Below are 11,979 nucleotides of genomic sequence, written 5' to 3'. Positions count from 1 at the left end.
ATCCTAAAAAATATAGTCAGTATAATACTAATGTAATTTGAAATCTGTCTGAAAATACGATTGCTTTTGCTGCCATCTATCCAGAAACTTGAACTTCATTAATGAACCACAAACAGAAAATAGGGCCCCATGCTTCTACTACTTAACCAGACATGCATCTCGTCCATATTCCTCTACATAACTTCTAACAAATTGTATGTGTTGTGAACCTAACCTTAAAGTTTGTGTCCATGCTACTATCTGTTATTCAGACAGTAAATGAAAAACTATCGACCTCAGTACTATATTTCTAAGCAATAGATGACAGCAAATTAATGGTTTTACTGCTGGTCAAAGCCAACCAAAATTAATAACATATGGTTATTAACATATGGTTATGGTTATTACATATGGTCTACGTGTTGAATTTGCAGCCCGGTCCTGATGAAATGTTTGTGACGATATTGTTGAGATGGGCTACCATCTGTGGACATTTTTTTAGAGAGAGTTGTTACAGATAACCGACAAATATACAAAATAATGTTTAAATCCGTTACTGAGATGTAAATATGGTCGGGCTTGACTTACTGTAGTTCTCCAGAAAGCTCTGTGCGGCTTTGACCTATATAATTTCACAGTGTGAAAAATATTTCCTGGATGAAGGGTTTGCCGTCATCTATTTTTTGAGGATGATACCAGATGTGTTTTTATTTTTTTAATATCAGACGGCAGCAAATGTTTCATAATCATGTTTGATTTTTGGATGAGGTTTCAAGTTTGCCAACAGATGACACTAGAGGAAAATGTCTTGAAATTCAAATATTAAAATAATATTCAAGAACTGAGCAAAAAAAGAAAGTGCAGGGACCCCCACACATAATTTAGCTACCTCAAATTTAAACATCATATATTCAAGGGTGACTAACCAAACATCTTGAACCCTATAGTAGTGATGTGATATATGAAGCTCTTCATCCTCAAAACAATGAATAAGCCTTTGAGGCAGGGTACCTACAACCTGGAAAGTCGGGGAAATTTTTAACACTGGAATATTTTTTCAAAGAGATTGTATAATTTTTTCACACACACGAACACAGTGTCAGTTTTTAGTTTCCTTTTTTTTAGTTAAATTCAAGTTTCCTTCCCATATTTACAGTACCATGTCCCTTTCTCATCATCCATTTTCAACCCATTGCTGGATGAAAGTCTTTAAATTTTTCCATCTTACTCTGTCTGATGCTTTAGCCTTCTAGTTGACTCCAGCCACTTTTCTGATCTCGTTGATCCATCTTGCGTTGGGAATCCCTTCTCGGATGTTTAACACCACAGAAATACCACCCAGCTGAATACTTGTGGTCCATCTGTTGTCTTGCAATGTCCAGCTCATTTCCATTTTAAACTTGTAATTTTTTTCCATGATATACCTTTGTATGGCTTCTTATCCAAATGATTTGTTTTCTGTCTCTCTCTTTGTGATGCCTAACATACATCTTTCCATGTTCTTTTGTGCTGTATGTAGCCTTTGTATCGTCTTGCTTATGTGTGTCCATGTTTTAGCTCCATAAGTCAGTGCTGGTAGCACACAATAGTTAAACACTTTTCTTTTCAGGCGTGTGGCTCTTCAGAGAATTAGTTTTTGCCAAAGGTGCTCCATCCTGGTCCTTCTGTTTATTTCATTAATGACTGTTGCCCATGGTAATTTCTTGTCCTGGGTATACATAGCTTTCTACTTCTATCTGTGTTGATCAGGATCGTCTTCAAAAGTAAAGGAGTTGAACATAACTTTAGCCTTTTGCAGATTCATTTTAAAATCCACCTGAATACTTGCCTTCGCCAGTTCTTATATTATTTCTTCTAGTTCGTCTGGATTGCTGCTGATAATAACAATGTTGTCGGCAAATGCAAATGGTTGAAAAATTCTCCATTTATTTTAATTCCATTCTCATCCCAATCCAGTTTTCTGAATACTACTTCTGAAACAGCGATAAAGAGTTTCAGTGAGATAAAAGCATCACCCTAGCTGACTCGTTTCCCAAGTTTAATCTTTGCTTTTCCTTTATCCAAACCAGAGTTGGGTTTTTGACATGACAAGCGTCAGAAACTGGTTTAAATGGTCAAAAACCTAGGAATGAATGTTTTTTAATAATATTTTGAACACAATAGGTTGATAACATGAGAAACGTTTTTTATATATTAAGTTTTATTTTTAAACACTAATTTATTATAAAATAATTAAAACTAAATATTTATTAGAATTTGAAATTTTGAATTTTTCGACATACAAATGAGTCTAGAACAAATTAAATGTAATATTTTGTGGTCCATTATATCTGAACTACTGATTACCTGTGTTCAATTTACTAAGTGAAATAGAGCTGTTTATTCAAAATATGTGTGATAGGGCATTAGGTTTTGGTTTCAGAAACCAACAAAAACTTATTTATGTATAAAAACAGTCAAAAATTTATTGTCAATGTTGTCAAATAGTTTTTTTTTTTAACTTGATAGATATGTTAAATAACAAAAAATGACTTACTTTTATGCAGATTGAAGTGTTTTATATTTTTAATTACCGTATAGTTACTGAATAATAAAATATCTATTTTGATATTCTAAAATTTCTGATCTCAAAATTTTATTCCATATTGAAAGTTCTCGAGCAGCGTCTGTTAATGCACTAATTAAACTCATTTATTACTACCTAAAATTTTTATTAGCTTAGGTTATATAAATACAGAGTTTTTTGGAGAGTATTTTCAATCAAAGCAGAGCTGGCTGCACTTGATAGGTTCACAGCACGCGCACACACATTCCAACATGCACCAATTCGTTAGAAGTTATGCAGGGGAATATGGATGAAGTGCATATGTAGTTTAGTAGTATTCCAGATATTTAAGAATTGCTCTGAATATATATGTAACTCTTATTTTCCAACATACTGGCTAAAAATTACAGAAATAAAAAGATTTTCATTAAAGTATTTCATCAAGTATATTATATAACATGTCACTTTTGAGAGGGATGATACTGTATCAATTTGATGTTTTAGAAAATATTTGGTTATTTGATGATCTGGGAAATAGTGTCGGAAATTTTTCAGTCAAAAGTTGTAGGAATCCTGAAAAGGACATTCAAGTCAGATTTGGCATCAAAATCATTCAAAGAATCTTTCAGTAAAATTTTCGGATAAATTTCTATGCCTTTTGACATGGGCTAAGATCAGGACCGTTGCCAAAAAAAAATTTCAGGGGGGAACCAAAATGATTGAACAATAGATTTAATCATGGCATCTTATAACATTTGGGGGGGGGGGTGGGATGGAATTAGAGGTGCCTAACATGATGAATGTCATAATTGTCCTTTGTCCCAAAAGAATGCACCATTTTCATGCTTTGCTGATACTGAATCATCACACACTTCTCCACTGACAAACTTCCAAATGCATATCTACTGCATGGATTCATTGACTTCCACGCGGGCAGCAACATGCTGCTGCAGTGTCACCTATTGGTAAAATTTTTTAATTACCCAAAGAAAGCAAACTAAATGAAAATTCCTGACTTTGCATGTTTACATTCTGCATGAATGATTATCAAGAATTTCCATCATTGATATCTCAGCGAATTTTTCTAATATCAAGGGAAAAATTCGCGAGAACTTTATGAAAAATAATGTCAAGAGACCACAATAATATTCTGTTCTGTAAAGGTTTACATCAAAGCACTAATCATCAATGGGACTATCTTTTGATTATATTCAGGACAAATTTCTGCCTCATATACACATGGACAGGTTTAACTGTATATTTTGCTGTCCACATCCCATATTGTTGTCCACTCCACTCCTTCCTCTCATGTCAGAGTGTGTCGTGTTCTCTCATGTAGACCCTCTTAGTATGTGTTCAGCATATATATAATTCCATTTCCTCACCGCAGCATTTCTTAGTGTATATTTCTTATCAGATATTTCCAGTTTTCCTTCTGACTTCTTCACTGGTGGTGATTTTTGTCAGTTCATAATTCATTGCTATTCTGTGATGGGGAGAATTTGCAATTTTAAATAGCCCAATTTAATGAATCCTGTGGGACTGACATTTTTATTCAGTAAATCAAGAAAAATCATTAAATCCGAGACAATACTTAAGCCTACACAGGGACAAAATTCATTGAATAAGATTCCTTGCATTGGGTTTCGACTGTACGGTCACAAAAGTGTAGCTATTTTGTATCGGGTAAATGCAATAAACATCAAAAATTAACATGCAACTTTTTTATTTTCATAAATACACATGATAATAGTATATAGTAGCTCTAATTCCACAATTAACGTCTAGAACAAGTTATAAACTCACGTATAAACAAAGTTTTCTTTTTCTTAAAACAAAATTTGGGCAATGGTTACTTTTTTCTCCATCATCCAAACAATTTTAAAACAAATTCGCAGAAAATTTCTCAACAATTTTTTTTATATATATTAAAAACAAAAAAGCGGGAGAGAATTTTGATGAATTCTCCAATGCATGAAACACGATACTGATTGTCCACCATTTCTGTTGATATGCAACAAAGAAAACTCATATACAGTATGCAATACTTTTTTTACTCTGTGTAGTTATTCTAGATATGTCTTGGAGCAGCTGGTTAACACAATATTGTTTTCTCGATATATATAAGTAGTCCCAATCATTAGAATTTCTCAAACCGGTCAAATGCATTTTTACAAAAGCTACATACAAAGCATGGGGGAAAAACAAAAAGTAACAATAATTTTGCTCGATAACTCAAGCTAATCTCTTGAGAGCCATTTCGGAAATGATGGACACCGAGATCTTAGATTGATTTAGATAAGCTATTCTCGTTAAAATCAGCTAAGAAGCTATCTTTAAGTCTAGCACGTGGTTTATCTGTAAAACTAAAAATGCTTAAAATATCGGAACGAATGCTACTGTGTGGTTTCTAGTTCGCTTCAGCTTCACAACTAAAGATAGCATAGCTGCCACCTTGGTAGAATGACAATTGGGGAGATTTTTTGCAAGGATTCAAATCCCATAAAAAAATAAAATATACAAGGGTTTTTTCTTAAAAACAATGAAGGGATTTTTCCTATCTTTGAAAAAACATGACATCATGCTAGGCATCGCCAATAGGCTCAAGTCACTAATCGTTGCCAAAGAGTAGGTTGAATTACACCAGGGGTCCACAACCTCTGCCCCACAGACGAAATACGGCCTATGAAAGGTGTCAATACACATAATATGCCTAAGCAGACCATATTGGCTTTATAAAAATACGGGAGATCACAATCAATACGAGTTATCCCCAATGATCGTTGTATCGTCAAAAAATTCTCAAAGGCAAGTAAAGTTGCCAATCATAGCCAAAATAATTGTCAAAGGTGAGCAAAGTTGCCACCTATCACTAAAATTTCTGAAAAATCACCAATCGTGAAAAATGATGGGTACTGCTAGTCAATAAGTAATTTGCCAAAAAAACTGTATATGTGTTTGGCAAACATGTGAGATGAATAAATAGTTGGAGCTTGCTATAGTGACCCTCATCATTCCATTGAAAACACGCTATATCAGGTGGTTGTTATATCAAAAGTGAAAACCATATAGGATATTTGTTATATGGCTGATTCTCATCAAATCGGCCTAAATTACTTGTATGTCCCCGGTAGTTTACATCAAATATATTTGACATGAAACTTTTTTTTTTCCGTCAGTTTCTGTTTTTATTTCAGTTTCTGAGAAGTTGCCACTTCACTTTCAATTTTTTCAACAGATTCTTTTAACTTACTGGAACAAATTTTCATTCGCTAAGGAAATATTCTCCTGGCTGATCCCTGATCTATTTTTCAAATTTTAAAACAATTTTCTACCTTAAATTAATATATAATTTAATCTAATTTTCTGTCTTAATCTTTTCTGTCAGGATACGATACTTTTGAGAAATAGATCTGATGGGAAATGGGGTGGAGTCTTGATATACATGAAATCATGTTTGAAGGCTAAAGAGTAACGTGCAGAGAAGTGTATGAAACTATATGGGTTGAGCTTGGAAACAAAAGGCATCATAAACTTATTGTAAGGGGTTTGTTATAATCCACTGATTAAGGATCCAAACTACATCGCCAAACTTCATGATGAAATTTCCTACATGTGTAAGCATAAGAGGATTGTCATATTAGGGGATTTCAATTAGCCAGGTATCGATTGGGAGAACTCTATGTCAGAGAATATGCTAATGAATTGTTGGGGCAAGTTGCACAGATTACAGATTTGCTGAGGGTATCGTCCCAGGAAATTGGAAGCTTGCTAATGTTGTTCAGATATTTAAAAAGGGTAGTAGAGAAGCTGTGTTCAATTATTGTCCAGCGAGTTTGACAAGCTCCATCTCGAAAATTTTGTAAATTATTATCAAAAGGCAATTGGTGAAGTGGATAGATGAGAATAATGTATTGTCCGATAATCAACACGGGTTTCAGAAAGGGGAAATCATGTGTAATGAGCCTCATTTGCTTCTATGATCACGTGACTAAAGCTTTGGGTAAGGGCAGAAATGTATATGTTGTTTACCTGGATTTCCAGAAGGCATTTGATTGAGTCCAGCATGGTAAACTCTTGAAGCGTTTACATGAGATTGGGGGCAACTAACTGAAAAAAATTGTGTACATTGTAACTCGCCAAAAAGTCTGCTGAAGAGCAGAAAATTTGTTCATTTTTGAGCTAAACATTTTTCAGTATATTCACGATAGATGCTTATGTTAAATTTTGTAACTTGATGAATTTCAAAACTTTGATCACGATTTTTCTACTCTAAAACAAACTTTTCTCTATTTTTTAACAACAATTTAGATTTGTGAACCTATCACACTGGAAAAGAAATCAAAACAAAAACTCTTGCAACGTAATTCACTGCGTTTTTGCAAAGAAAACAGTATTCGAGTTATCACCAGTAGTCATGTGCACCTTGATGACCGATTCAAAACACACTATTTTCTGTATATGGCGGGTGCTTCACTGATTAGTCGCTGACATTTGCCATGCATCTGTAAAATACGAGAACACATACTAAATTGTTATAAAAAGACTGCTAGAGGTTTTTACCACTGGCCATAAATAACTGGTTCAATGGTTGAAGGTGGTTTTCTATTGCCCGGAAATTCCTAATCACTCACAATTATTCCCCTTTGAAGTTATGCAGCTTGGTCACTGGCAATTAGCACAGATGTTTTCTAGTCTCCAAGGAACGTGGGGTACCAAGCTTTCTCATGGCATTATTGTCTTCAGGACATTTTCTGTGGTGCCGACAATGGCAAACCGTGAACACGCAAACAACAGGGTAATCTGGTTGTCAACAGAGAACCCTGAAGCAGTAGGATATTTTCGGGGAAAAGGCACGGAGGGTATGGAAAAACATTCCCCACCCCTGCTGTATTGTTTGGGTCTTATGAAGACTGAGATACTCAAAAATACAATTAAAAATAGTTTCGAGAGGAAGGGGAGGACCAGAAACATGTTTCCCTTCCTTTGGGCCTGCAACAAAACCAAGGATTTTCAGTGCGATAAGGAGAAGAGGGATCCTCCAAATTTTTATAATTTACAATTGCGACTAGAAGGCTTTGTTCTGGAACTCTAGGGGGATTTTTCATCTTTCCCCTTGTATGATTTTTAGACTGAAAAATTAAAATAAAATGTACCATAATAGAGTGAAATAAACCTAAACCAATTAGCTATTCGTGGAAATGATTTGAAAAATGAAAGGGTAATGAATATATTCTCACGGCCCGGTATGATTGATGTCACAGCCCGACGGTTGAGAAACACTGCCCTAGATTATCCAGATAGTGAGCACTCATCACCACAAACTTAAAAAGGAATTTATTAATAAAAACATTAGAATAAGAACGTACACTTGAGACAACGATCCTACTCTATCGTTTTCACACACCATTTTCCCCACCTTTTTAAATTTTAGAATGTCCACTTCAGTTCTTGCAATCTCTGGTCTCCTGAGGTTTATTCTTTCTTCTTGTGCTCTGGAGCCTTATACCGTATTGTTACTGCAAGGTTTTAACTGGGAGACGTGCATACAGAACACTACAAGTTTTTTGTTAAAAGGTTAACAGGAATGTAGCCCTCACTTGAACTCCTTTTAAATCAATTAGAATTGTAAATTAATTCACAAATTAGAATTATTCAGGAAAAAAAAGACGAACGTTTTTATTGAACGTCCTTCTCCCATAGCTTTTTTTTTTTTTGTGAGAAATATAAAATTTAAAACTGTTTTCACTTTACCACGTGTTTCAGTTCAGAAACATCTATTATTTCTGGAAAAGTGCATGTTTTAAGCATCCCTAGTTTTTTAAGTGTTCCAAAATGTGTAAAAATGTCTTTCTCCTGACATTGGGTAACCAGAAGGAAAGTTTGATCTTAAGAGTGAAATAAAAGTGAACAAAATCCAAATTTCTTGGTTGCAACATCAAGCTGTAGTAATGTTTCATCTAAAGATTTTGCTCTAAGAAAGTAAATCATGCTCTAGCAAAACAAAGACAAATTAGAAATCTGTTGTTCCCATAAAATCAGTGGGAAGAAAGAGCAAGAAACAACACAAAAAAAAATATATATAATTGATGAAAAATTATGCAGAGTAACAGTGTATATCGAACGTGTTGCCAGCGTCAAGGATAAATATCAAGTTCTGAAATAGGAAAAATGCCTCGTCATATTTGCCTATCTCTTAACATGGTTAAATTTAATTTTTCTTATCATGAATTTTTAACAAACTTCATTCCTGACTATATTTGTCATCAGGTAAAGAAGCGTTCTGTTTTTTTTTTGTGGTTGACTTTTTTTTGTGATAACTTTTTCCCCATTTTTCTTATATTTCCTGAGAATCACCCATATAAAAACATTTGAGCTTTGTCTTACTAGTTGTTATAATGGAATGATCACTATAACACGGGATCATTGTAACAAATGTCGACTGTATTCATGTGACTATAATCAATTACAGTAGAATCATAATTATAATGTAATTTATAAGTTATGAAAATCTTGATTTCAAAAATTCAGCTAAGCCTTGTTTTAAATGGGGGGGGGGGGGGGAGGGGACATGTTACAAAAGAAAAGTGTGACCGGCAAAATTACTGGAATATCCCATAAAATACGGGTCATAAGGTCACTCTTTATATACATTTCTAGCCCAGGAGTGGCAGAAATACTGCATATTTAGTCGGCGGTCGTAACAGGCTGTCCTGTATTAAGATGCACTAAAACTCTTCAACAGAAACGGTTTATCTGATGAATCTTGCGAGTCCTTTTACTCATACAAATTGGGGGGAACAACAGTTTGTCATGTTAAGCGAAGATTTTCATCAAGTTTTAAATTGGGGGATATTTAGCATGTCATGGGCGATTCAATTCATTAAACAACAACCGTTGCCATTCCACAAACTTGAACAACATTAAAAGCATGCAATCTACATGGAAACGTTAGAGTAATACTCGCAGAAAACAAATAATAACGAAGCATCATATACATATATATTATGTACCCACAAGATGAGGACAACTGAAAACGATTACACAGAATCAAGTGGAAGAAATGCAACATTTGATTTGTACTTGTATTCCATGTGATGACACGTTTACATAAAAAATCCGACACATTAATACATTAAAAGATTTCCGAAGAATAAATTTAAGAATAAAAAGAGCATTTAAATTAGTTCTAAAAATTTTAAAACATCAAGAAATGTACATCATGCAGATACGATATACGATAATGGCACCGATCATTATTTCTCTTTCTCTGAACACGGTCAGTTCCCAGAATCTGTGAAGTTCTCTTATGAAGAAAAGGCGAAATACAGTGAACACCTCGCTATAACGATAAATATCTCTTCAATGATGTTTTATCAATTTTTGTTTGGAATAGGGCAGTCTAATGTTAAACTCCTTTCGATATAACAATATTCTCCACTACAGTAAATCCCTCTGTAACAGGGATGTACAACCCCTGCCCGCGGTCAAATGCAGCCAGTCAAGAGGTTCCATCCAGCCTGTGAAAGATGTTCTGGTAGAAAAGTATCAATACACACACAACGACGAATGTCTAAGCTGGCCATATTTCCTTCAAATACAGGAAATCGGGATCCATACAAGATATCACTGTTTATCGCAAAAAAATTGTGAAAGGCAAGTAAGGTTGTCAATTTAAGCTAAAAAATTTGAAAAAAAGGCAATCGGAGGGCTCAAAAGCCAATCAGTGCGAGTCAATAAGCATTAAAAACTGGTCTTTTTATTCCAAGGTCAGCATAAACAACGTTATCTACTACTGTAATAAAGATAGCCACTTGAGTGCTTTGGCAACTGGAAGTTTCAAAAATGAAGAAGCACTTGCAATGCAAAAGTTATTGGCTTATGAGTCCTGATTAAAGATGCCAATTACGGCAAAAAAATTTGTCAAATGCATTAATTTATAAATCATGAAAATAATACTAATTCTTGATTTTAAAAATTAGGGGTTAAGCCTCTGAAAATAAACGAATTTTATGAAAAGGTTAGGATGACCAAAATAACGGGAACATTCCGTAAAATACGGGTCATAGGGTCACCCTATATATACAAGTTTCTGGTCTATGTGGCAGAATATCTGGCCCACGGACTGAAAGGTTTTGAACTTCCTCCTATGTAATGATATTTGTTAAGCATATTTCATAAAACCCCACAATGATATTTTTTATCTTTCGCTCAAAATTACTTTCAATATATATATATTTAACTTCCTCAGCAGTTTTTGTTCTCTTGAGGGTATATAATAACATCAGTATTTTGCATTATCTACCCTCTAAAAGTGTTGGGGGAAGTTGCTGTGAAGTTACTTTCTGTGTGGCACACAAAAGTGTCGTGCGGTAAACTATTTCACAGGGTGAAACAACTAAGTCAGCGGTTCTCAACCGGTGCTCTGCAGAGCCCTTGGGGCGCGTGCACTCTCGAGGAAAATAAAGAAAACAGTAAAATTTTAAAAAAATAATTATAAATATTTTTAAATAGTAAAAATAAATCAGTAACTTTGATGAATAATTAAGAAATGGGCCTATGGGGCTCCGCCATAGAATTTTCTTACTAAAAAGGGCTCCGCAAGTCAAAAAAGGTTGAGAACAGCTGAACTAAGTTAATTTTATTCACCAACTAATCAATTAGAATTTTTTATCGCGAATAAATATTTATTAATGCATTTTATGGTGGTAATAACAATGCCTCTTGTATAATAATAAACCTCCCTCGATAACAATATTTTTTCCTTGGTCCGTAGAGTATCGTTATTTCAAGGTTTCACTGTACATCCAGAAAATTTGGTGGAAGTAGCGGTACACAACAACTAATTGGACTGAGATCTATACATCCATGAAGGCGATTCTAAAAAATGCCAATGCGTTATTCATGTCCTCTCACTTACATTTATATAAACTGGAGTCAAAACTAATTTCTTCAATCACGAACTATACTAACTGATCATGAGTATCCGACACCCCTTGAAATTTAGTGGCTTGATCAGTGCTTATGCAGCTGTTTCTTTTGGCATCAACTCTACCCTTCGATTTCTGTGCTTTATGGAAATATGTAGCTGACCTACGCATCATTTTATGTGTGAGGTCATTATCACTATAACCAAACACTGTTCCTTATTCTGCTTTTCTTAAATGATTTCCAAGCCATCACTTGAAGCAAAAGACTGTTATTAAATAAAAAAGGGGATGACAAGGCAGGCACCTTAGCATCAAAACATCATTTTATGAAATTATGGACCGCCCGCATGCACTGCTATTGTCATGCGAAACTGATTTCTTGAAATTGGTATCCACAAATTTGATTGGCCTACTTAAAGCCTCAATCTAAATCCCACTGAGCACCTTTGAGACCAATTGGAGCTTGCTCCTAAACTAAACCAAGCTGGCCAAAAATTAGTACCAGAACTGGATCTCAACTATTTT

Source organism: Pholcus phalangioides, unplaced genomic scaffold (assembly GCF_987345545.1).
Source record: "Pholcus phalangioides strain wild (caught in Gottingen) unplaced genomic scaffold, Ppha-v1.0 ptg000008l_1, whole genome shotgun sequence".
Classification (NCBI taxonomy): Eukaryota; Metazoa; Arthropoda; class Arachnida; order Araneae; family Pholcidae; genus Pholcus; species Pholcus phalangioides.
The sequence above is the reverse complement of the archived record's forward strand: the minus strand, read 5'-3'. Positions refer to the sequence as shown.